This window comes from Trachypithecus francoisi, unplaced genomic scaffold (assembly GCF_009764315.1).
Source record: "Trachypithecus francoisi isolate TF-2019V2 unplaced genomic scaffold, Tfra_2.0 Lachesis_group9, whole genome shotgun sequence".
Lineage (NCBI taxonomy): Eukaryota > Metazoa > Chordata > Mammalia > Primates > Cercopithecidae > Trachypithecus > Trachypithecus francoisi.
The window spans coordinates 23,342,410-23,370,148 of record NW_022681474.1 but is presented as its reverse complement, the minus strand read 5'-3'; the positions used below and the strand labels follow the sequence as shown (position 1 = coordinate 23,370,148).

The window sequence follows — 27,739 nt, the reverse complement described above, 5'->3', positions numbered from 1 at the left end:
GAGTCTCTGTCTGTCACCTAGGCTGGAGTGTGGTGGCTCGATCTTGGCTCACTGCAACCTCCACCTCCCGGGTTCAAGCAATTCTCCCTGCCTCAGCCTCCCTAGTACCTGGGATTACAGGCACACACCACCATGCCCAGCTAATTTTTTTTTTTTTTGTATTTTTAGTAGAGATGGGGTTTCACCATGTTGGCCAGGCTGGTCTTGAACTCTTGACCTCAGGTGATCCACCACCTCGGCCTCCCAAAGTTCTGGGATTACAAGCATGAGCCACCGTGCCCAGCTTAGACCACCTTTAGACTCGAATTTGCAACATCACCTCGTGCTTGGGTCTCTACCCTGCAGAATTTGGACTTGTCAGCCCCTACAATTTTGTGAGCCAGTTCCATAAAATGAATTTCTCTCTCTCCATCTTTTTGATTCTGTTTCTAGGAAGAACTCTAAGACTGCAACCATTTGCATCTTTACCACTTTTGTATTTTTCAAACTCATGTGGTGCTAAATCTATTGTTTCTTTTCTGTTACTTAGATTTTTTTTTTTTTTTTTTTTTTTTTTGTAGAAATCTATTATGTCTGAGAGTAGAATGGCCCTTGGAAGAAGAGCACCCCGGGAGATTTTCTGAGTGGCAACCATCAGAAGCTGTCAGGCTGCATCTGTATTTACATGTTTTCCAGCCTTGTTTCCCCAGCATGCTGTGGGTCTGTGACTCTCCTCGGAGGAATTTGGCATTCAGAAGTCAATAAACAAATTACATTGATCTATAATGTGGAGCTGTCACAGTGACTGATGGGATACCAACTCTTTGAGGACAGCATGTGAGGGGAGAACAAGGCTGAAATTGCCCATGCAAATGACAAGGGACGCTGGGAGAGCAGTGCAGGTTGTCCCTCCTGGCGAAGCTGCCACAGCAGAAGTTTTTGTCTTGGAAAACCACTCACTTTGCATTGCAATGTGTTGATATTGTGACGTGCAGAAGGATGGATTCTGGGATTCATCAGTTGCTTAAATATCCTCTGGTGCTTGTGTACCCCCATAAAAAAGGAAAGCTTCTAAGCTATACGGCAATAACATTGTAGGGTGAAGTGGTCTTCTTGGCAAAGTTAATAATACTTGAAATTTATATATCTCTTCATGACTTATTTCAGCAAGCACCTTTGACAATATTGCTCGGGCATGCAGGGAAGATTCCAGTTGCTTTTAACAATATGAGGAAAAGGGAACTTCTTGAGATGAAGTGATTTGGTCAGAGTCACAGAGCTAGTTGGTGGCAGAACAAGAATTAAGACTCACCCCCTCTGATGCATACAATAGTGGTTTAGGTTATTTTAGGCACAGATTTTCATAAACCTCCAGCACATTTTTTTTGGTCAATACTATGTACTTGGCCAATATTTGTTTTATGCCACTTTACTTTCATTTATTTGTGGGAGAAAGCAGACTGTGTTAAAAAAACATCTTTTTTAAAAAAGCTTCATTTGGGGAAGTTTTAAATACAAAGTGATCTATTATTGAATGAGTTTAGGAGAAATGTGAGTTGTATGATTAGTAAATTCCTCTATAGAAATAACTAAAACATTGCAGAACCCCACATATATTTTTGTTGTTTTCTGTCCCATTCTCCTGATCAAGGACCTGACTGGATACTGTCCTAGGGCACAGCGCTCCCAGGATAGATGTGACCTGGTCAAGTGTTGACAGACATTTTGACAAAGGAATGCTTCAATCATCACTTTGTTCATGACCATAATCAGTGCCTATTACTTGCGCTGATCTTTTATGTTTGTTCTTAAGTAAATCAACAAGCTGATTGAGTAAAAGTGACTAAATAGATGATCTGCTTTTCCCTTATAGTTTAAATGTGTGGCTTTTTCATTATCAGGAAGTCAGTGATTGACTGTCAGTAGATCTGAAAAGTCTACTGGTCAGTCACATTCATCACATTTTATTCAGTAAACCATACTTCCTTGAAAATATAACACTATAAGAGACTGTGGTCTCAAATCATATGTGTACTTGTTTTTTTCCCCATCCAAAATGGACGTCTTCCCCATTAGTTGTTAAAATAAAGTAACAAATGATAAAAATATTGAGGTTAGGTTTATAACCTGCCAGTAAAGAATCCAAATTTTTTAAAGCAGAAAGCAAATGAAAAGTCATATATCTGCCTTTATTTCTTAATTATTTTTTAGAATAGAGAAGCAAAAGTTATGTATGTTTATGGTGTCCAACACGATGCTTCAATACATGTGTATATTATGGAATGGCTAAATCAAGCTATTTAACATATATGTTACCTCATATAATAACACTACAAAATCTATTTTCTTAGCAATTTTCAAGTATAAAATATATTGTTATTAACTCTAGTCATGATGATGTACAGTACGTCTCCAGAACTTATTAATCCTGTCTAACTGAAATTTTGTATCCATCAACCAACATCTCCTACTCCTCTCATCTCCCAGCCTCTGATAATCACCATTTTCTGCTTTGTTTCTATGAGTTCGACTTTTTAGACTTCACAAATGAGTGAGATCATGTGGTATTTATCTTTCTGTGCCTGGCTTATTTCCCTTCATGCCCTCCAGGTTTTATCCATGTTATCACAAATGATGGAATTTTCTTCTTTTTAAAGACTAAGTAGTATTCCAGTGCACACACGTGTGTGTGTGTGTGTGTACCACATTTTCTTTATCCCTTCATCCGCCGACGGGCACTTAGATTCATTCCGTGTCTTATCTATTGTGAATAGTGCTGTGGTATACGATTGCAGGTATCTTTTTGACATACTGTTTTCAGTTACTTTGGATATACTGTATACCCAGTAGTGGGATTGCTGGGATTATATAGTAGTTCTAGTTTAAATTTTTTGAGGAATCTCCATACTGTTTTCCATAATGGCTATACTAATTTACATTTTCATCAACAGTGTGCAAGGGTTTCCTTTTCTCCACATCCCCACATCCTTGCCAACATGTGTTCTTTGTCTTTTTTGATAACATCCATCCTAAAAAGTGTGAGGTGATTTTTCATTGTGGTTTTAATTTGAATTTCCCTGATGATTGGTGATGCTGAGCATTTTTCATACACCTGTTGGCCATTTGTATGTCTTCTTTTGAGAAATGTCTATTCAGGTCCTTTGCCCACTTTTCAATCAGGTTATTTGTTTTCTTACTATTGAGTTTCTTTCTCCCTTTATTTCTTGACCAGAATAGATTGATTATTTAAGCAATTGAATGTTCATAATGGTTTTTGGTGTATTATGAGTTTTTGAGCACTGGAGTCAATGACATTTATGCATATGCTTTTGGTTTTTGGCAGTTAGTATCGCGAGATTGAGATTGTGACACCTAAAAGAAAAGTAACATATTCCTTTAAATGTGTAAATTCAATTTTCCAATGAATTATGGTTTGTTCAATACTTGAATGGTCAGATTTCATCTTTGAGCATACATTTTCTTTTGACTCTATTAATTTACTTTAGTATTTCCTACAATTCAGAAACCATAAAAAAGGTTACTGACTTTAAGCAGAGGCACAGAGTCAAAGTCATACAGCAATTTTAAAGATACAGTTTTAATTTTAACAATTTATGGAGGCCCATGAAAATGTGAATGTATTTGAAGAAAAAAAGGCTGAATTTTCATTTTAGCAAAATAGTGTATAATTAACATTCTTCTGAGAATGCCTGTATTTCAGGCCAATTATACTTTTATTATTTTCACTAGTTTCCAGTGAGCTGTTTGGTGTATCATTCTTTCAGTTAATCAGTCTTTTAGTAATTCATTTATTCATTAAGTATTTTTGTCAGTTCTCCTCCTCCCCCAGACAAACATACCAGCAATTAGGGACAATGGGCATGTGCACAAATGCCATGACAGATTATCCTGAATAAGTTGCAGAAGTGCTGACGTGAATCTGTGGCTGGGGGATCATGTGGTATTATGGAGAAGGGCTTATGGAGCAGGGGCATTTGAGCAGGGATGTAAAAGGTGCATAGATGTTGACCATTTAGCAAGGAAGAGGAACACATTTAAGGAATAGCAAAAGCAAATGGATTTGTTTGGAAATCTCAGTTCTGAAGGAAGAATCTGTGAACAGTCATGTGAATTTATTTTCTCTTCTTTTAAGTACCCCTCTCCTATTTAAATACTTAGGCTACAGCACTGCACAAATCAGCGTTTCTCAGGATATGTTCTGAGGTGTACCAGTTGTATAAGATGTTCCTGGAAAAAGAGGGCCAAATCTGAGAAGTCCTGCAGTAAAAATCCTGTTTAACTTTGCTGATCCATCGTTGCCCACATGTATTTGATGGTAGGAGCCTTGTTTTTTTTGTTGCTGAGTCTCACTGTGTCACCCAGTCACCCAGGCTGGAGTGCAGTGGGACCATCTTGGCTCACTGCAACCTCTGTCTCCCGGGTTCAAGCGATTCTCCTGCCTCAGCCTCCTGAGTTGCTGGGATTACAGGCGCCCACCACTATGCCCAGCTAATTTTTGTATTTTCAGTAGAGATGGGATTTCACCATGTTGGCCAGGCTGGTCTCGAACTCCTGACCTCAGGTGATCCGCCCGCCTTGGCCTCCCAAAGTGTTGGGATTACAGGCATGAGCCACTGTGCCCTACCTATAGTGGTTTTTTAACATTCTGTGGAATCTGTGTTTCACAGAGCCTTGTTTAGGGAATGTTCCTCTAAAATAATACCCATCAGCTTTCTGTAAAAGAAATATCCTACTCTGTTTTCAGACGAATGTGTAGAAGGGAGCTTCAGGTTGCTGTATGCACATTGTGGATCTATTTAGACTTGTAGACTAGAATCTCTCCACTCATTTTGTAATTCTCTCTTCTCATCCTGAATTGGCAACTTTTAAAATTTTGCAATAGATAATAAAAATAAATACATAAAGTTACACATGGTTACATAGTCTGATGCATCTATGTTGAATAAACATAACACTATTATTATTTGATACATAATAATTATTTGTTGAAAGAATGAATATTTGAGAGACCTCAAGGTTGTTTGGCTTGGCAGATCTGTTGCTGGGAGTAACAATTACAACATGTGCAACTCTCGCACTAGGAAAGGTGATGATATTAAAATATTCCCATCTATAGTTCTTCTTGAGTACAAAGGAAATCTAGTTTATAAGTAAGTTAAAAAGAGAATTCCTTTAATCATGTATGTGTGTCTGTATACACAAAATTGAGTCACATGTGTGTTATTTAGTTAAAGAGAAAATTAAAATTTGAAGAATGATACCTTACAGTTGTCCCTCTTAAATAAGAAAGTTAAGTATTCAAGGAAAGGAGCTAATTATCTTGTTTATTGTGCATAGAAAGCATACTCGAAGATTTTGGATTTTTGTAAGATTGCAGGCTTTCAAAATTCTGACAGGGCTGCTTCTAAATTCGTCAATGTTGAGGGCTGTCTTTTTGTAGGATGACAACTGGTTGGTGTTGCTCCATTTTATTGAAAAAAGGAAAGTATCAAAAATGGCTCCACCATCTGTTGGATGTGAAGCATTGTACTATGAGATAGTGTGTAATGAGGAAAGGCTGTTGCTGGGATATCATCTGAGACCCTTTTTAAGATACAAAATGTGCTATATGAGAGAAAAAGGCCTACTTCTGTCAGATTTAAGACTTTAGAAGAGCTGTATAAGTAGGTTACAGGGAGATATTGGTGTAAGCATTGTCCTTTATTGTTTGTGTACACAGCAGACTTTTCTACCTTCTCTCCTTGATTTCTTGGGCAGTGTTATTTTTGAACAAGAAAGGAAAAGTCTTCCTCGGAGGACTTAATTAAATGGTTCAATGGAGTTAACTACTTTTACTTTTCATGTGGTTTAATTCTTTAAGTGAAAGCAAAAGCTCTCTGAAAGCTATTTGTTTTTGTTAATAAAAACGAATGTATAATTCTTATCAGGTGAAAGAGAAAATTTGTTGCATTAAGAGCTTGTGGTCTGCAGGAATAATCCAGAGGTTTGCTGGTCAGTAGTTAAAAACCGGCTCTCTTGGAGAACAAAAAGGCCTCATATGCAGTGTTTGCCATGTTCTGTAGTGAAAAATACTCCCACCATGGTAAATTACAAGCCATCAAACTGGCATTACATGATCTGAAGTTGGAAAGAATGGCACAAAGGCACATCCTGATGGCGTTTTCCCTTACAGATACAAGAGATGTGACTAAGAGCAGAGAGCAGAGATGATAATACCACGTAGTAACATAATTAGGAAGTGAAGAGATGTGAACATTTATTACCTTTGCTTATATTACCATTGATTTAACTGTAAGTTGATACAACTTAATTTTTAATAATGGCTGTATTTAGCAACTTACTCATAAATTTTCAAAAAGTGCACAGTCAGCTCCCATGAACCAGTGTGAGCCAACTCTAGCCCATTGCTGGTAGATGGGCCTGTGTTCGATTTTTGGATCCAACACTCACTGGCTGTGTAATCTCCAAGACACATGTTCCTCAGTCCCAAAGTGAGGAAAATGAGAGTATGTACCTCATAAGATTGTTGGGAGGGTTAAATGAGATATTGAATACAGAGTCCCTGGAGGAGTAGCCAGCACCATCCTAAGTGCTCAGTAAATGTAAGTTATTTTTAGCATTAGAGCTTTGGAAGTTAGGCATTCTTAGTCACAGGATGAGATACGAGGTCGGCACAAGATAAAGGTCACAAAGACCCCACTGATAAAACAGGACGCAGTAAAGAAGTCAGACAAAACCCACCAAAACTAAGATGGCGATGAAAGTGACCTCTGGTCATCCTCACTGCTCATTATATGCTAATTACATTGCATTAGAATGCTAAAAGACACTCCTACCAGCACCATGACAGTTTACAAATGCCATGGCAACGTCAGGAAGTGACTCTATATGGTCTAAAGTGGGGAGGAACCCTCAATTCTGGAAATTGCCCACCCCTTCCCTGGAAAACTGATAAATAATCCACCTCTTGTTTAGCATATAATGAAGAAGTAACTATAAGTATACTCAGTCAAGCAGCCCACGCCGCTGCTCTGCCTATGCAATAGCTATTTAAAAAAAAATTTTTTTTTAATTATACTTTAAGTTCTAGGGTACATGTGCATAACGTGCAGGTTTGTTACATATGTATACTTGTGCCATGTTGGTGTGCTGCACCCATCAACTTGTCAGCACCCATCAATTCGTCATTTATATCAGGTATAACTCCCAGTGCAATCCCTCCCCCCTCCCCCCTCCCCATGATAGGTCCCGATGTGTAATGTTCCCCTTCCCGAGTCCAAGTGATCTCATTGTTCAGTTCCCACCTATGAGTGAGAACATGCGGTGTTTGATTTTCTGTTCTTGTGATAGTTTGCTAAGAATGATGGTTTCCAGCTGCATCCATGTCCCTACAAAGGATGCAAACTCATCCTTTTTTATGGCTGCATAATATTCCATGGTGTGTATGTGCCACATTTTCTTAATCCAGTCTGTCACAGATGGACATTTGGGTTGATTCCAAGTCTTTGCTATTGTGAATAGTGCCGCAATAAACATACGTGTGCATGTCTCTTTATAGCAGCATGATTTATAATCCTTGGGTATATACCCAGTAGTGAGATGGCTGGGTCATATGGTACATCTAGTTCTAGATCCTTGAGGAATTGCCATGCTGTTTTCCATAATGGTTGAACTAGTTTACAATCCCACCAATAGTGTAAAAGTGTTCTTATTTCTCCACATCCTCTCCAACACCTGTTGTTTCCTGACTTTTTAATGATTGCCATTCTAACTGGTGTGAGATGGTATCTCATTGTGGTTTTGATTTGCATTTCTCTGATGGCCAGTGATGATGAGCATTTTTTCATGTGTCTGTTGGCTGTATGAATGTCTTCTTTTGAGAAATGTCTGTTCATGTCCTTTGCCCACTTTTTGATGGGGTTGTTTGTTTTTTCTTGTAAATTTGTTTGAGTTCTTTGTAGATTCTGGATATTAGCCCTTTGTCAGATGAGTAGATTGCAAAAATGTTCTCCCATTCTGTAGGTTGCCTGTTCACTCTGATGGTAGTTTCTTTTGCTGTGCAGAAGCTCTTTAGTTTAATCATATCCCATTTGTCAATTTTGGCTTTTGCTGCCGTTGCTTTTGGTGTTTTAGACATGAAGTCCTTGCCCATGCCTATGTCCTGAATGGTACTACCTAGGTTTTCTTCTAGGATTTTTATGGTATTAGGTCTAACATTTAAGTCTCTAATCCATCTTGAATTAATTTTCATATAAGGAGTAAGGAAAGGATCCAGTTTCAGCTTTCTACTTATGGCTAGCCAATTTTCCCAGCACCATTTATTAAATAGGGAGTCCTTTCCCCATTTCTTGTTTCTCTCAGGTTTGTCAAAGATCAGATGGCTGTAGATGTGTGGTATTATTTCTGAGGGCTCTGTTCTGTTCCATTGGTCTATATCTCTGTTTTGGTACCAGTACCATACTGTTTTGGTTACTGTAGCCTTATAGTATGGTTTGAAGTCAGGCAGCGTGATGCCTCCAGCTTTGTTCTTTTGACTTAGGATTGTCTTGGCAATGCGGGGTCTTTTTGGTTCCATATGAACTTTAAAGCCGTTTTTTCCAGTTCTGTGAAGAAACTCATTGGTAGCTTGATGGGGATGGCATTGAATCTATAAATACCTTGGGCAGTATGGCCATTTTCACGATATTGATTCTTCCTATCCATGAGCATGGTATGTTCTTCCATTTGTTAGTGTCCTCTTTTATTTCACTGAGCAGTGGTTTGTAGTTCTCCTTGAAGAGGTCCTTTACATCCCTTGTAAGTTGGATTCCTAGGTATTTTATTCTCTTTGAAGCAATTGTGAATGGAAGTTCATTCTGATTTGGCTCTCTGTTTGTCTGTTACTGGTGTATAAGAATGCTTGTGATTTTTGCACATTAATTTTGTATCCTGAGACTTTGCTGAAGTTGCTTATCAGCTTAAGGAGATTTTGGCTGAGACAATGGGGTTTTCTAAATATACAATCATGTCATCTGCAAACAGGGACAATTTGACTTCTTCTTTTCCTAACTGGATACCCTTGATTTCTTTCTCTTGCCTGATTGCCCTGGCCAGAACTTCCAACACTATGTTGAATAGGAGTGGTGAGAGAGGGCATCCCTGTCTTGTGCCAGTTTTCAAAGGGAATTTTTCCAGTTTTTGCCCATTCAGTATGATTTTGGCTGTGGGTTTGTCATAAATAGCTCTTATTATTTTGAGGTATGTTCCATCAATACCGAATTTATTGAGCGTTTTTAGCATGAAGGGCTGTTGAATTTTGTCAAAAGCCTTTTCTGCATCTATTGAGATAATCATGTGGTTCTTGTCTTTGGTTCTGTTTATATGCTGGATTACGTTTATTGATTTGCGAATGTTGAACCAGCCTTGCATCCCAGCGATGAAGCCCACTTGTTCATGGTGGATAAGCTTTTTGATGTGTTGCTGAATCCGGTTTGCCAGTATTTTATTGAGGATTTTTGCATCGATGTTCATCAGGGATATTGGTCTAAAATTTTCTTTTTTTGTTGTGTCTCTGCCAGGCTTTGGTATCAGGATGATGTTGGCCTCATAAAATGAGTTAGGGAGGATTCCCTCTTTTTCTATTGATTGGAATAGTTTCAGAAGGAATGGTACCAGCTCCTCTTTGTACCTCTGGTAGAATTCAGCTGTGAATCCATCTGGTCCTGGACTTTTTTTGGTTGGTAGGCTATTAATTATTGCCTCAATTTCAGAGCCTGCTATTGGTCTATTCAGGGATTCAACTTCTTCCTGGTTTAGTCTTGGAAGAGTGTAAGTGTCCAGGAAATTATCCATTTCTTCTAGATTTTCTAGTTGATTTGCGTAGAGGTGTTTATAGTATTCTCTGATGGTAGTTTGTATTTCTGTGGGGCCGGTGGTGATATCCCCTTTATCATTTTTTATTGCGTTTATTTGATTCTTCTCTCTTTTCTTCTTTATTAGTCTTGCTAGCGGTCTGTCAATTTTGTTGATTTTTTTCAAAAAACCAACTCCTGGATTCATTGATTTTTTGGAGGGTTTTTTGTGTCTCTATCTCCTTCATTTCTGCTCTGATCTTAGTTATTTCTTGCCTTCTGCTAGCTTTTGAGTGTGTTTGCTCTTGCTTCTCCAGTTCTTTTAATTGTGATGTTAGAGTGTCAATTTTAGATCTTTCCAGCTTTCTCTTGTGGGCATTTAGTGCTATAAATTTCCCTCTACACATTGCTTTAAATGTGTCCCAGAGATTCTGGTATGTTGTATCTTTGTTCTCATTGGTTTCAAAGAACATCTTTATTTCTGCCTTCATTTCATTATGTACTCAGTATTCATTCAGGAGCAGGTTGTTCAGTTTCCATGTAGTTGAGTGGTTTTGATTGAGTTTCTTAGTCCTGAGTTCTAGTTTGATTGCACTGTGGTCTGAGAGACAGTTTGTTATAATTTCTGTTCTTTTACATTTGCTAAGGAGTGCTTTACTTCCAATTATGTGGTCAATTTTGGAATAAGTGCGATGTGGTGCTGAGAAGAATGTATATTCTGTTGATTTGGGGTGGAGAGTTCTATAGATGTCTATTAGGTCTGCTTGGTGCAGAGATGAGTTCAATTCCTGGATATCCTTGTTAACTTTCTGTCTCGTTGATCTGCCTAATGTTGACAGTGGAGTGTTGAAGTCTCCCATTATTATTGTATGGGAGTCTAAGTCTGACTTTTGGTATAGGTGTTCTTCCTGTTTGATAGTTTTCCTTCTAATAGTCAGGACCCTCAGCTGTAGGTCTGTTGGAGATTGCTTGAGGTCCACTCCAGACCCTGTTTGTCTGGGTATCAGCAGCAGAGGTTGCAGAAGATAGAATATTGCTGAACAGCGAGTGTACCTGTCTGATTCTTCCTTTGGAAGCTTCCTCTCAGGGGTGTACTCCACCCTGTGAGGTGTGGGGTGTCAGACTGCCCCTAGTGGGGGATGTCTCCCAGTTAGGCTACTCAGGGGTCAGGGACCCACTTGAGCAGGCAGTCTGTCCGTTCTCATATCTCAACCTCTGTGTTGGGAGATCCACTGCTCTCTTCAAAGCTGTCAGACAGAGTCATTCGGGTCTGCACAGGCCTCTGCTGCTTCCCCTGTTGTTTTTTATCTGTGCCCTGTCCCCAGAGGTGGAGTCTACAGAGACAGGCAGGTTTCCTTGAGCTGCTGTGAGCTCCACCCAGTTCCAGCTTCCCAGTGGCTTTGTTTACCTACTTAAGCCTCAGCAATGGTGGGCACCCCTCCCCCAGCCTCGCTGCTGCCTTGCGGTTAGATGGCAGACTGCTGTGCTAGCAATGAGGGAGGCTCCGTGGCCATGGGACCCTCCCGACCAGGTGTGGGTATAATCTCCTGGTGTGCCTGTTTGTTTAAAGCACAGTATTGGGGTGGAAATTACCCGATTTTCCAGGTGTTGTGTGTCTCAGTTCGCCTGGCTAGGAAAAGGGATTCCCTTCCCCCTTGCGCTTCCCAGGTGAGGCAATGCCTCGCCCTGCTTCAGCTCTCGCTGGTCGGGCTGCAGCAGCTGACCAGCACCGATTGTCCGGCACTCCCCAGTGAGATGACCCCAGTACCTCAGTTGAAAATGCAGAAATCGGCCAGGCGCGGTGGCTCAAGCCTGTAATCCCAGCACTTTGGGAGGCCGAGACGGGCGGATCACGAGGTCAGGAGATCGAGACCATCCTGGCTAACATGGTGAAACGCCGTCTCTACTAAAAATACAAAAACTAGCCAGGTGAGGTGGCAGGCGCCTGTAGTCCCAGCTACTCGGGAGGCTGAGGCAGGAGAATGGCGTGAACCCAGGAGGCGGAGCTTGCAGTGAGCTGAGATCCGGCCACTGCACTCCAGCCTGGGCGACAGAGCGAGACTCCGTCTCAAAAAAAAAAAAAAAGAAAACGCAGAAATCACCGGTCTTCTGTGTCGCTCGCGCTGGGAGTTGGAGACTGGAGCTGTTCCTATTCCGCCATCTTGCTCCGCCCCTCGCAATAGCTATTTTTTATTCCTTTATTTTCTTAATAAACTTGCTTTCACTAAAAAAAAAAAAAAAAAAGAGTCGAGGGAATAGCATATGGCTATGTATCTAACTATCCTTCTAGTGATTTTAAATCTCAAATGCATTTAAGAATGGGCTGAAGGTTAGTATAACCTTCTTTCTGTTATTGCTTGTTTTCAGTAAAAGCAATTTCTCTCTCAGGTCAAAACTCTCCTTTTTCTTCTTGGCTTTTTTCCATGTTGTCTGCATCTTCCCGTGGTTGTTAGTGGTGATGATGACATTGTCTTTGCTCAGTCTTGACAGTGCTGTTGCAGTATTGAAGCTGCACTGGCTTTACATCTGTCACTCTAGGATGAAGCTGGAACAGAAAACGAAATACCACATGTTCTTCTTTATAAGTGGAAGCTAAACATTGAATACACCTGGACACAAGGAAGGGAACAATAGACTTCAGGGCCTACTTGAGGGTGGAGGGTGGGAGGAGAGTGAGGATTGAAAAACTAACTATCAAGTATTATGCTGATTACCTGGGTAACAAAATTATCTATATACCAAACCTCCAAGACATGCAGTTTACCCATGTAACAAATCTGCACATGGAGCCCTTGAAACTAAAATAAAAGTTGGAAAGTGTATTAGTTCATTGCATTGCTATAAGGAACTACCTGAGACTGGGTAATTAATAAAGAAAAGGGGCTTAATTGGCTCATGGTTCCACATGCTGTATGGCTAGCATGGCTGGGGAGGCTTCAGGAAACTGACAATCATGGTGGAAAGTGAAGAGGAGGCAGGCACGTGTTACATAGCTGGAGGAGGAGGAATAGGGCTAAGGGGAAGGTGCTACACACTTTGAAACAACCAGGTCTCATGAGAACTCACTCACTTTCATGAGAACAGCAAGGGAGAAATCCCCCCATGATCCAGTCACCTCTAAACAGGCCCGTCCTCCAACACTGGGGATTACAATTTGACATGAGATTTGAGTGGGGACACAAATCCAAACCATAAAGAAAGAAAAAAAGAAATGTGATTTCTAAGATTGGTAGTGGGGTCTGGTGGGAGGTGTTTGGGTCATGGAGGCAGATCCCTCATGAGTGGCGTAGTGTCCTCCCCATGGTAATGAGTGAGTTCTTGCTCTGTTAGTTCACATGAGAGCTGGTTGTTTAAAGGAGCCTGGCACCTCCTTCTCTCCTCTATTGCTCCTTCTCTTACCATGTGACACACCTGCTCCCCCTTCACCTTCTGCCATGACTGGAAGCTTACTGAGGCCTCACTGGAAACAGATGCTGGTGCCATGGCCTCTGTGCAGTTTGTGGAACTGTGAGCCAAATAAACCCACCCTTCCTTCCTTCCTTCCTTCCTTCCTTCCTTCCTTTCTTTCTTTCTTTCTTTCTTTCTTTCTTTCTTTCTTTCTTTCTTTCTTTCTTTTTCTTTCTTTCTCTTCCCCTTCCCCTTCCCCTTCTCCTTCCTTCCTTCCTTCCCCTCCCCTTTCCCCTCCCTCCCTCCTCCCTTCCTTCCCCTTCCCATTCCCCTTCCTCCCTTCCTCCCTTTCTCCCTTTCTCCCTTTCTCTGTCTCTCTTTCTCTCTTTCTTTCTTTCTTCTTGGATGGAGTGTTACTGTGTCATCAGGCTGGTGGGCAGTGGTGCTGTCTCAGCTCACTGCAACCTCCGCCTCCCGGGTTCAGGTGATTCTCCTGCCTCAGCCTCCCAAGTAGCTGGGATTACAGGCATGCGCCACCACATCCAGCTAATTTTTGTATTTTTAGTAGAGATGGGGTTTCACCATGTTGGCCAGGATGGTCTCAATCTCCTGACCTTGTGATCCACCTGCCTCGGTCTCCCAAAGTGCTGGGATTGCAGGTGTGGGCCACCACGCCCAGCCGAACCCTCTTTCTTTAGAGATTACCCGGTCTCAGGTATTCTTATAGCAACACAGACAGACTAACAGTTGATATTTCAAAAATATTATCTGGCTGCGTAATCCTATGCTGTTAAACCTCTGCCAGTCAAAAGGATAATCCCACATGTCACGGTCTACTGCGTCCTCCCATTCTTTATGGTTAGTTGTTTTCCTGCTTGCTTCTGTGAGGTCTGTATTTTTCAAACTGTGGATTGGCTCCATTTACTGGGTCAAGACATTGATTTAATGTGTGAAGACCAACATTAAGAAAAAAGGAATATATTAGAATAAAATAGAAAAAGTTAAAGGGCATCACACAAAATTAGTCTGGATATTATTCTGAAGCTTGCATTTTCATATGCATCTGTGCGTGTACTGAGCTGTGAGGTGAGATGCATCACTTACTGTGGGCTCTAATCAAAGTTTTAAAAACACCATTTTAAGTCATTTTTGGTGGTCACTGAATTTTTTATATAATTTAGTTCTCTCGAATTTTCTTGTAGTCATAGAAAATGTCTTATATCAATTTTTACAGCTATAACTATCTGATCTTCGACAAACCCGACAAAAACAAACAAAGGGGAAAGGATTCCCTATTTAATAAATGGTGCTGGGAAAACTGTCTAGCCCTATGCAGAAACAGAAACTGGACCCCTCCCTTACACCTTATACAAAAATTAACTCAAGGTGGATTAAAGACTTAAATGTAAAACCCAAAGCCGTAAAAACCCTAGAAGAAAACCTAGGCAATACCATTCAGGGCATTATAGGCATGGGCAAAGCCTTCATGACTAAAACACTGAAAGCAATGGCAACAAAAGCCAAAATTGACAAATGAGATCTAATCAAACTAAAGAGCTTCTGCTCAGCAAAAGAAACTATCATCAGAATGAACAGGCAACCTACAGAACGGGAGAAAATTTATGCAAGTTACCCATCTGACAAAGGTCTCATATGCAGAATCTACAAGGGACTTAAACAAATTTACAAGAAAAAAACAACCCCATCAAAAAGTGGGTGAAGGATACGAACAGACACTTCTTAAAAGAAGACATTTGTGTGGCCAACAAACATATGAAGCAAAGCTCATCATCGCTGGTCATTAGAGAAATGGAAATCAAAACTACGATGAGATACCATCTCATGCCAGTTAGAATGGTGATCATTGAAAAGTCTGGAAAGAACAGATGTTGGCGAGAATGTGGAGAAATAGGAACGTTTTACACTGTTGGTGGGAGTGTAAATTAGCTCAACCATTGTGGAAGGCATTGTGGTGATTCCTCAAGGATCTAGAACCAGAAATACCATTTGACCCAGCAATCCCATTACTGGTTATATACCCAAAGAATTATAAATCATTCTACTATAAAGACACATGCACACGTATGTTTACTGCAGCACTATTTACAATAGCAAAGACTTGGAACCAACCCAAATGCCCATCAATGATAGACTGGATAAAGAAAATGTGGTACATATGCACCATGGAATACTATACAGACATAAAAAAGAATGAGTTCATGTCCTTTGCAGGGTCATGGATGAAGCCGGAAGCCATCATTCTCAGCAAACTAACACAGGAAAAGAAAACCAAACACTGCATGTTCTCACTCATAAGCGGGAGTTGAACAATGAGAATGCGAGAACACATGGACACATGGACGCCTGCCTGTTGGGGGGTGGAGGTAAAGGGGAGGGAGAGCCTTAGGATAAATACCTAATGAATGTGGGACTTAAAACCTAGATAATGGGTTGATGGGTGCAGCAAACCACCATGGCACATGTATACCTACATAACAAACCTGCATGTTCTGCACATCTATCCCAGAACTTAAAGTAAAATAAAGAATATATATAGGAGGAGTGCATGGGTTATAATCTTGAGTTGCTACTTGATTGAAAATGTCATGCATTTCCCCTCATAGTTAGGTAGTAATTTTGCCCTCAAAACCTCAAAGGCATAGTTTTCCTGATAAGAAGATGTGATATCATAACTTTATAGGCAAACTTTTCTCTCTCTCTCTCTCTAGACAGTTTCTGAAGGTTCTACTTTCGATTCTGAAATCTCCCTAGGATATGTCTGATGAAGATAGTTTTGCTCGTTCTGCTGGGCACTTAGTTTGTTCTTCAGAGGTGAAGATGCAAGTGGTTCTTACTCTCTTTCTTGTTTCTGAACCTTGTATTAAATGAAGTTGTCTACAGTTTCCTTAGCTTTTCTCTCATTCTGTCTATTTATCTTTCTGCTCTTCATTAGGGGAGTGTTTTTTGATCTGTAATTTATCTTGAAGATCACTAGTTTGATTGTTCATTCCATTATTCTCTCTCTCTATTGGCTATTTGATTTCAACAATCACATATTTTTAAAAAATTCACTTTTTAAATTTTATGTTGAGTAAAATTTATTCTTTTTGGAATATGATTCTATGAGTTTTGACAAACCCATATAGTTGATTACCCACTGCCACAATCAAGGTATGAAACATTTCATCACTCCCAAAAATTTTTTCCTGTGGCTCCTTTGTGGTGAACCTGCCCTGACTGTCACCCCTGGCCCACATGAACCCCTAATTTCAACAAGTATATTTAATTTTTTAAAGTTTTCAGTGGCTCCTTGGTATTTCTGAATCCCATTTTATTCTTTGCAATTTGTTCTTACTTTATTGATCTAACTTGATTGTGTTGTAATATTCAGAATCGTGTGATGTCACATCCTCTTGAATGGTTTTCAGGGTTCTCATGCACGAATTATCTGCTTCTTCCAGGACTAGCGATGTTCTCTTATGCTCGCTCTCTCCCTCTCCCCACCTCCTCCACCCCCACCCTCATTTTCATCTTCATTCTTTTCTTTCTTGCTGGTTGGGTTTTCTTAAATGACTGGCTGGTCGCTGGCTGTTTGTTCATTTTTTAGGAGCAAAGAGGAGGCTGAATAGCACAGGTAGCCAGAATGGGTTTCTGTTGCAATGGGGAAGGCCTGATTCCTGAGCAGGTCTTAGTTTTGACTGGGAATGTTGACTGTGGGCTTCTACAAGTGCTGTGTGTGGCCAGGGGTGTTAACAGACCAGCTTCTGTAAAGTGCACAGGTGGGAACAGCTAGGGTGGAGAACCTCTCAAGTTTCTTGGAATAAACAAAACAAAACAAACAAAAGCAAGGAGGGCTGTACTCCAGGGGTCAAGAACTTTAGAATATTCTACCCTTGAGTAGTGTTGCTTCCCCTATCTGCTGTCTGATGTGGGAATCCACAAGTCACCTCCAGGCCTATCTTCCTCATCTCTGGCCCCAAGACAGGGTATGTCCATGCTCAGGTGGATGGCTCACTCTCTTTAGAGACAAGCTTAAGTCTATAACTGGGGTAGATGCCTCTTCTGTTGGAGGAACACGCTTTGCTTATATGGAGTAAAAGGAGGGTGCAAAGGACTTGAGTAGCCAGCTGATCTGAATGCACTTTTTGAATAGCCTGGCCATTGTGGTCCTGGTGACATTTCCAGAGCCCCTATCTGTCTGATATTATTGGCTGTTTTGTTTTTCTATCAATCTGTTCCTATTCATTGATTATCAACTAAGGGGTCTTTCTTCTTTCCTTTCCACTGTCAATGGTTATATTCTTTATTTTTTAAAGTTTTAAATTTGAGACAGAGCCTTGCTGTGATGCCCAGGCTGGAGTGCAGTGGTGCAATTATGGCTCACTGCAGGCTCGACCTCCCAGGATCAAACAATCCTCCCACCTCAGCCTCCCGAGTAGCTGGGACCACAGGTGTACACCGCCACGCCTGGCTAATTTGAGAATTTTTTGTAGAAAGGAGGTCTTGCTATGTTGCCCAGGCTGGTCTCTGGGCTCAAGCAATCCTCCTGCCTCGGCCTCCCAAAGTGCTGTGATTTTAGGCATGAACCACTGCGCCTGTCCTTTTATTCTTTTTCTTGTTTCTTTTGAGACTCCAGCTGTGTCCCCCAGGCTGGAGTGCAGTGATGTGATCTTGGCTCACTGCACCTTCTGCCTCCTGGGTTCAAGTGATTCTCCTGCCTTGGCCTCCTGAGTAGCTGGGATTACAGGTGTGCACCACCATGCCCAGCTGATTTTTGTATTTTTGGTAGAGATGGGATTTCACCACATTGGCCAGGCTTGTCTTGAGCTCTTGATGTCAAATGATCTGCTCGCCTCAGCCTCCCAAAGTGCTGGGATTACAGGCCTGAGCCACTGTGCCCAGCCCTTTTATTCTTTTAAACAACTCTCTTTCTCCCTCTGTTTGTATGTATGTACATGTTATATATGTATATATGTACACTTAAAAATATTTCAGTTGGGCTTTGGGTGGGAGGTTTGCCATTTGAGTTAGAAGAAAATGTGTATGATTTTGAAGGTAATAAGGATATGTATTTTAAAAAATGGTGTCTAGTTCAGACCATCCACAAAATTCTTCTTTTCTTCCTATGCCATTAACCTTTGATGGAAGAGGTTTAAAGCTGGACACCTTTCTCCTGATCCAAGGCACTGAATACAGCAGAAGTAGAATGACCTATTGAGTTTTAGTTTAATTATATAATAATCGATGACCAGGAATAAATATATTTAAAGAACAGCTGATATATTTTGTGGTTAGATTCTGCCTTGAAGTACCTAGGAAGAGAATGTGATTTGCTTATTGAGTTACTTGGAAGAGGTGAGGAGAATAGTTGGGGACACCGTAGTTGACAATGTTGTACACAATGCTTAGTTCATTTTCTTTAACACATACTGTTGTAAAATATACTAATTTTGGGGGGTAGGGAAAAGGAGAGCATCAGAATAAATAGCTTGGGTTCTGGCCGTGGTGGCTTATGACTGTAATCCCAGCACTTTGGGAGGCCAAAGTGGGCAGATCACTTGAGGCCAGGAGTTCGAAAACAGCCTGGCCAACATGGTGAAACTCAGTTTCTACTAAAAATACAAAAATTACCCAGGCGTGTTGGCAGGTGCCTGTAATCCAACTACTCAGGAGACTGAGGCATGAGAATCACTTGGGCCTGGCAGGTGGAGGTTACAGCGAGTTGAGATTGCACCACTGTATTCCAGCCTGGGCAACAGAGCTAGACTCCAGCCTGGGCAATGGAGTGAGACTCTGTCTCAAAAATAAATAAATAAATAAATAAATAAATAAATAAATAAAAAAGAATAAATAGCTAGCACATGCTGGGCTTAATACCTAGGCGATGGGTTGACAGGTGCAGCAAACCACCATGGCAGATGTTTATCTGTGTAACAAACCTGCACATCTATCCTGGAACTTAATATAAAAATTTAAAAAAAGATGCTAATTTTGGTATAATTGTTCCCTCCCTCAGTCTGTCTATCCTGAAAAGCCATACTTAAGTGAATTTAATATATAAAATTTGGAACTTAATAAATTGAAGTGCGTTAAGACAATTTCCTCCTCTCACCAAGGATAGTTCTTTAATTCCATAGTGGAAGCCAATGGTTACCTAGATGTTAGTCTGTTGAAATTGCTTTTGTAGCCATACAAGTTAGGAAATAACTGATCTGCAAATTGTCGAATAAGTAGAGTCTATGGATTGCAAGGAGACTTATCCTGTGCTCCGGGATGTCTGGCAACAGGTGCCTGCATTTCTGTGCTGAGAAGAATGTTGGATCTTTTCTGGACTCTACTAAGAGTGGTGTGATTAGTAATGTCTGCCCTGAGCACAAGAGGTAGCACATAAGCTAGGCATAGACCATTATGCCAGTGGTAGTGGTTGTTCTTGTTATTTCTATTGTTAATTGTTAGTTTTCCACAATTTATTTAGCTTATTCATTATTTTAGGACATACATTTATCTATAAGACCATAACATTTTAATGGAAAATATACAGCTGAATGCAATATGATATTTCTAGTTTTGTTTAGGTTTTTTTGTTTTTTTTGAGACAGGGTCTTGCTCTGTTGCCTAGGTTGGAGTGCAGTGGCATAATCACAGCTTACTGCAGCCTCAACCTCCCAGGCTCAAGCGATCCTTCCACCTCAGGTCCCCTAGTAGCTGAGACTACAGGTGGATGCCATCACACTCAGCTAATTTTTGTGTTTTTTTTGTAGAGATGAGGTTTCACCATGTTGCTCAGGTTGGCTTCAAAGTCCCTGACTCAATCAATCCACTCGCCTTGGCCTCCCAAAATGCTGGGAGTACTACTGTGAGCCACTGTGCCCAGCCTGGTCTTTTTTAAATAAATATTTTATTTTTTATTTGAAGATGTAGTTTCATATAAGAGTCAAGCGAGATATTGATATTTTATCATACAATTTTCTTTTCTTTTTTTCTTTCTTTTTTTTTTTTTTAGGACGAAGTCTCGCTCTGCTGCCAGGCTGGAGTGCAGTGGCGCAATCTCAGCTCATTGCAACCTCTGCCTCCTGGGTTCAAGCAATTCTCCTTCCTGTCTCAGCCTCCTGAGTAGCTGGGACTATAGGCGTGCACCACCATGCCCGGCTAATTTTTGTATTTTTAGTAGAGACAGGACAATTTTCAATAAGAGCTTTCTGTTCTACATGGATGAATTTTGAGAGTGATAGAGATTTAAGTTTTAATATTTGTGATACATTCTTATAAGTGGGAACTAAACATTTACACACTTATGTCCATCTACACATGGTCTTTTCTTGAAAGTATAATTATTTTATGGTTTTCCCCCATCTTTAGGCTTTAAATAATTATTTTTGTTCATATTGCATATTTGCTATAGGTATGATACTTATTTATTATCTTTAACAAAGGAATCGAACGTGATTCTTCTTGTGCTTCTAATGTTCTGTTTTCTTATAAACTTTGTTTTGATATTTTTCAGACTATAGTCATGTCTTAGATACTCAGGTCCCAAATCTGCATGTGTTCCTCTTGTTTGTAATCATCAGTGCCGGTTGGTGTTCCTGGGCGCAAATCACAGGGCTGCTTGATGTCACACATTTCCTTGTTTGTGTATTCCCGTGATCAATATCAGCAACAGCACAGGGAATAGACTCTCTTCCACCAGCTCGTATTTTTCTTAAACAGCATGTAGGAGTGTGTGTGTGTGTGTGTGAGTGTGTGTATTAATTTCTCGCCTTTTATAGCATAATTCAAAATCTAGGTGACATGTTCCAATAGCCGATAAGCATTTCATAGTGGGGTAGGTCAGGTTTACCGTGCAATCCCTTTGATAATGCCTTCTTTTATAAATACATGAGAGAAGTTACAATTGAGTCCTGCTGAGGAAGTAGATCGATAGGTGGCAAGTTGTTTGACCCTTCGAGTCAGAAAGAGAATTTGGTAAATTGTTAGACAGGTTATTGACTGCCCTTTAGAGAGCCAGGGGTTTGGATTCTGTAACTCCTTTCAGCTGGGGCTTGTATTTCACATATGAGAGGCCCACATTATCATAATCCATTTTTCGCTTTTATGTTATCTATCAGCAGCTCTCGTAAGTCAGCTTTCTGAAGGGCATTCCCCATTTACGTGCTCTAATTCACTGTCTTTTTAAAAAATTATAAAATTGATGTTTTGCAACCAGAGGCATTATATGTGAGTTGTTTATGGAGGTGCTGCTATAGGGAAGATTAGTGGTAGAATTAAGAACAAGACAATGGCTGTGGAAGGAAATTCATGAATAGACATCGCATCAATGCTGCAGGAAGATAGGTTCAAGAAGCATGTTAGACCCCAAAATCCTGGAATAATGTCAGGCTTATAGTCATTATAATTATGCCTTTGGCTGATGTTGAATAGTGCTAATGGTACACTGCCAAATTTTTACTTGAGTGGCTCAATTAGGTAGAAAATGCCCAGATTGACCCCAATATGTAAAAAAGGTATTATCTTAAAATGTCTCTACCTATTAAACGGTGATTCTCCTGGCGCTGCTCAAATGGGAAATCTGTGGAAATATGTAGAATTGTTGCATTTATGTTATCAAGAGACTTAAAACATTTGGTGGGATAATTTCTTCATGTATACAATGTTACACACCTGAAATAATAACCCAATTCGGATTATATTTGTATATTATTAATAGCTTATACCATTTCCTAGGACATTTTATTCATTTGAGTTTTTAAAACATCCTTTTTTATTCAAGGGAAAAAAATGTTCCGTTTTTCTTGTTATCTCATATAATAGGCTGTTTTGCTTTACAGTTCTGAAACTAACAGACAGAATCTTTTATGTGCAATGAATGTGAGTTTTAAAATCTTCTTATAGGGAATAAAATATGAAGACTAGTGAAGTGAGTATGTGTGTACTCTGTCCTGGAAGAAGTGAGTGAAGGAGGCCCAGGGCTTCGCTTTTGGGGGTTCAGGCCTTCTGCAACTTGGGCTCCCAGTAGGAAAGAAAGAACATTGTAGGAGAGAAACTGCCCAGGTAGCAGAGGCATCTGCAAAAGCAAGTGCCCAACTCCATTCTGTTCTTACTGCGGCAGCTTGGAGCTGGCTTCAGTTCAGATTTTCTAGGCATTGGAGGAAGTCTTCCTTAAACAAATCTGTTAACATTTTTGTTTTGGGGAGAACACAGCGCCACACAGATGTAAATTCACCAGTTTATATTTCTGCCTAAAGTTGCTGCATCTCTCTGCTCCCCTGGGCCTCCCATCCCAGCAGGAGTAGCCGCGGTCTTGGTCTGTCCAATCTTCATCGCTATGTCTGGTTTCTGTCCTGTGGTCTTCTGGCTGTGTTTGTTCCTGTTGTTCCCTCTGCCAGGGGAAACCTCTTTGTCTGAGCGTGGGGCTCCTTGGGCTTCTGCAGCCCGGGCTTTCTCTTCCTGGGGTAGTTGTGGTGGCAGCTTTCTCATGGTGAGCAGGTGATGGCTGACCCCCGTAGGGTTTATCATCATCCTCTTTCTCTCTCTCTCCTCCTGTCTCTCTGCCTCCACCCTACTGACATGCTGTTTCCTTTTCTCACTACTTCTGGGCTTAAATGCAGACATCCTCAGTGAAGCTAACTCAGATGGGACAGACGTCCATGAAGAGAGCCAGTGTCATAACAGAGAGAATTGTTTTTTTTCTACTACTCTGTTCTCATTCCATATGGCGCACGTGGGCATCACGCTTTTTTCCCACATGGGATCTGTTGGAGGCAGGGTGATGCTCATCAGTGCACACCGCTGTGTCCTAATGGTAATTTGTAGCCAGGCCTCTCTGATCTTTCAGATGCCATTTTTGATTGGTGAGTGCCATGATGTACAGGTGTTAAGTGGTTTGAATACCACTCTTGCATGGAGACATGACTAATATCATTGTCACAAATTCCATATTTCACATATTGGATATCTTTACTCAGTTTGTATTTCATTGCATCACCCAGCAAAAATAGGGAGAGGGTGTTGAAATTTCTCATTATGTTGGTGGAATGCCAATTTTCCCATCTTACCAATTTTGCATTATATGTATTTATATGTATACATACGTATTTAAAAAATTTTTTGAGGCTAATATTAGGTACATTTACACTTAGAATAATACTTTTTGGTGAATTGAACCATTGAACCTTAATCACTATGTAGTGTCTCTATTCTTAACACTTTTATTTTATTTTTGTTTTTATTTTTGGATTTTTTTGAACTGTAAAGATCAGATTTATTTGGAGAAAACAAAAAACCCACAACCCAAAGGATGGGATTTTATATCTCAAGACATCTCCCAGGTAATAAGTCTACAGATTATAAATCATTTTCATAGAAGATATTTTTGTACAAATTTTACATGTATTCATGAGTGGGACATTAATCAATCCCCGTTTCCATTTTAACAAGGGGGCAAGGTAGGGGAGAGGGAAAAACAGTTTTGGATACAACCATTTGGAAGGAGAGTAGACATGAAGAGGCAAACCCTAGCTTTTCATTGTCTACAATCAATGTTTTATTTTTTTTCTTTAAAAAAAAAAACTCTTTCAATGTTCAGTATCTCTTTAAAAGCCCACTTCTTAGCTACTAGCCAATCCACACCAATTATTTAAATTTACTTGGTACACACCTTTGTCTGTGGCTAAATTATGTTCATTATGCCCACTGCTGCAGCATGCATAAACCAACACCCCTGCATGGCTGAACAGGGCCTGATCTAGGATTGGTGGGAGAAGGGCTTGCAAATCAAGACCAAGATCGAGGTGTCATTTCTCTGCTAATACTGTCTACGAGGCAGATCCCTACAAAAATGCACGTAAAAGCAGGCAAGTTTAGCTACTGTGTTGCAAGAGAAACCAGGACCTTTTTAAATAGTTCTCTTCATTGCCATTTATTCTCTCAAGGGAAGCTTAAAAGAAAAAGAAAAAGAAAAAAACAACACATTGGTCTGGCCACCTCATAAATCCAACAAGCATTGGTGTGGCATTTCAGTGGAGAAGGAAACTTGGGGGGAAAAACACACCAAGATTGTAAGAAAGGCTCCCAATTTAACTGTCCCAGTCCCTATTTATCTACCTTTATTCACCACCCGAGACCATCCATTATTCTAGAGCACTCTGATCTATAAAAGGGGTCAAAGCATCAGGAGCGGGCAAGGAGTGAGAACCAAAAGACATCAAGAAACTGATTTGCTTGAGAAAAGCAGCGATTCTTCCTTTCACAGCTCTCCATGGCTGAGAGAGAAAATGCCCAAGGGGTCATCTATGTGACCTAGAGGCTGCTTTTTGGGAGGTTAAGAGTAACATGAAGAACTTAAGATGACAACAAGAGTCTAAATTTTTAAAGTTTCAAGGTTTCAACAGAATGTGGATATATTTGAACTTTCAAAAAAGACAGTGTTTAGAAAGGGTAAAATCAGGACACACAAAACATTGGGAATTACCATGACCCCCAACTGCTTCCGGCTCCGGGAAATAACCATTCATGTGTTTGCTGGAGGTCACAATTTTCCCCTATTGCCTGGTGCAAAATGACTCATCACCTCCCCAAAGCTTCTTTTCAAACCATGATTTTCCCATTTATTTTGGTCCAATGCAGTCCTATTCTTTGTGGCTTGTAGACTCACTCCCAACTACCCCCCTGGGGGATAAAAAGCAAAGAAGGAATTCCCCCTAGGCTGGCCCCCAAAACTCAGAATTAAATAAGAGGAGGGGCTGGCAGCCTCCTGCAGATTAAAACAGCTTGAGGCTAATCTACCTTTCCAAGAGTGGAAAATTTATTCAGATAATGTTAGAGAAATCACATATGCCACAATAGGATGAAAACTGAAAGGTAGACATCTCACATTTTTCCTTATACCTTCCTCCCCTACTGCCCAACCAGATTGCAGATGCTGTATCACTGTCATTACCATTTTTGCTAAATGGAGACCCTTAGGCACTAATCACACCAGCAACTGTATGGTGACACAACGCACAACAACTTTTCCACTAAAAAGCTGTAGTCTCTTTCTCTCTGGCTATGCTGGTGATTCTCCAGTTAACTTCAACACTTTATAAGGCTGCAGAAGCATGTGAAATAATTTCATTTCTTTTTTTTTAAAGGCAAGAAAGGTCTCCAGGAGATGATGAGTTTTATTTTGTCTTGTCTGCATGGAGGTTTGATTTGCTCTCAAATGTTCCAGGGTGGAGAGAAAATAGGAGAAAGCACAAGATGTCAAGGTCTATTCGGTGTAATCTTCTCCCTTGTTTTCATCTTCACCGTCAACGGAGAGAGCAGAGTACCTGCTTGCAGAACTGAATTCGGAAGCTGGGTTTTCCTCAGGTTTCTTTGGCTCAGGTGCAGATCTGGAGTCTTGATCCTTTTTGCCATCTTTCCTATCTGACTCCTTCCAGTGGTCTTTGTTCCCTGGGTCTCCTGGACCACAGCTAGAGTTCCCAGTGTGGTCTTTTGGGACATTCATCCCACCTACTTTATTTTCATCTTTCTTTGCTGGTCTTTCCTCAGACGGTTGAGCTGGAGTTACTTTTCCCCCACCACTTGTAGGGTATTGGTGCTCTGTGTCTGAGCTCTGAGATGGGGCAGGAGGGTTAGAACCTCACTTCACCCAAGCATTCTCCTTTGGTGGAGGGGCTGGCATTACCTTTAGGGGCTGATCAGGTTTGGGAGATTTAGAAGTTGGAGAGTGACAATCTTTCTTCTTATTGAGTGTTTCGTTTTCTAGAGACTTCTCACTCTCTCTCCTTCCTGCATCCTGGTCTGACTGACTTCTGTCGGGTGTGGTGGAAGTCCCAGTCTGCGATGACTCACTTCCTGTCCTCGACCGTTCCGGTTTCTGAGTTTCTTCACTTCGCCAGCTTGAGTGTCTCTCTCTCGAGGCCGTCGTTCTAGTTTTGGCTCATCCAGCTGACGCTGCAACTTCTCTTGTTCCTTCTGTAGCCGTTCTTCCACTTCTCTTTCTCCAGCAGCTGTGTCAACGGGCTTTGCCCCTCCAAAGACAGAAACAGCTCGAATGGAGTGTGAGGTACTAGCGGAAGAATCATCTCCCTTAGGAGTATTATGAGGCTTTAGGTTCAGTTTGGGTCTTTGGGTGGGGGCCGTCTATCATCACACCTATAATCATCCCGAGAGTAATTATCTCTGGAGCTGCACGACCCATCATCCCGTCTGTTGTATCGGTCTTCATAGCGGTCCCTGCTTCCTCTGTAGTCATCGTCCCTGCGGTACCCACTGCCAAATGCTCTTCTGCCACTGCCTATCCAGGACTCACAGCCTCTAGCATAGTCTCTGCTGCCTCAGTCATCATAGCGATTCCTACCGCCATATCGATCCATATCCTGGCATGGGCCATCCGGATACTCATACCAGTACCCATCGCCATACTGGTCTGAATCATAACGGTCTCAAAACTTGTCTCCAAAGCTATCATCACCCCTTCTAGGCGGGTGGTCATCAAAGCTGTCTGTGGTAGAACGAGCCCTCCAGTCTGTATCTGTTTTGTCAGAATCCCGATTTCTATCATGGCCAAAAGAATGACCGTCCCTATCTTTATCCTGTGCTTGATCAGCAACGTCCACTCCAATTCTCCTGTTACCTAGAGACTCTTCACTGAGACTCAGGGCACTGAGCAGGGAATCCAGGTCCTCAAATTCAACATGACCAAAACCTTTCAACCTCTCTGGATTGCTGGGTTCACGTGGTAAACGCACTGCCCTGATACTTAATCCTCTAAAGAATTCCTTAATTGATTCTTCCGTCACATCATAGGGTAGGTTCTGTAGAAAAGCAGTGTAGGGGGGCGATTTGGGAAGAAGGCTGCAGTCGATATTGGGTTCCCGGGCAGCCCGTGGAGCAGTGGGAAGGATTGAACAGTCAATTGCAGGCGCCCTGTGCACATTGCACATTGTTATGGTTACTGTGCAAGTTGTTGAAACACCTCCTTCCAGGTCATCTGTTTCATCAGCCCAGCTGACTGATTTGAAAACATAGGTGCTTCCTCCACCAGTCCCCGCTTCCTCAGCCAGAAAGTCTGTTAGGGAGATAGTTTTCCCCCTTCTTATTCTTCTTTTTTGCTGAGGCTGCCATGTTGGGAGCAGGAAAGCAACATTTTCATTTTAAAAGGCATTTTGTCTCATATTAGTATAGCTATTTTATAGTGGAATTAAAAAATATGACAATGTCAATCTTTTAGCTGGCAAGTATTGCCTATTTACATTTTTATGATTATTGAATTATTTCTTCCAACTGTTTAATTTCTATTTGTCCTGTTTATTCTATGCTTTTTCTCTCTGTTTTCATTTTTTTTTAAAAAAATTATATTGAGTTAGATTTTTGGTTCTTCTAAAAAATTTGATATTTTCCCTTTTGTAGGATTTGAATTTATGTAATCTTATTTCCATTCTTTGTGATTATACTTAAAATGTTATTGCATGTGTTTAAACAAAATCGAAAACTCAATAATATTCTAACCTTTCTCATGAAGAATAGAAAGATCT

At 40.8% G+C, this 27,739-nt stretch overlaps 1 protein-coding gene and 1 pseudogene across 2 annotated transcripts in view; one reads left to right on the top strand and one right to left on the bottom strand.

Annotated features, from left to right (window-relative positions):
• Positions 1 to 27,739, top strand: part of NEBL (nebulette) — a 390,572-nt gene that overhangs the window by 121,423 nt on the left and 241,410 nt on the right. The gene's annotated exons all lie outside the window — the stretch shown is intronic.
• LOC117082648 lies at positions 24,801 to 27,329 on the bottom strand (annotated as a pseudogene).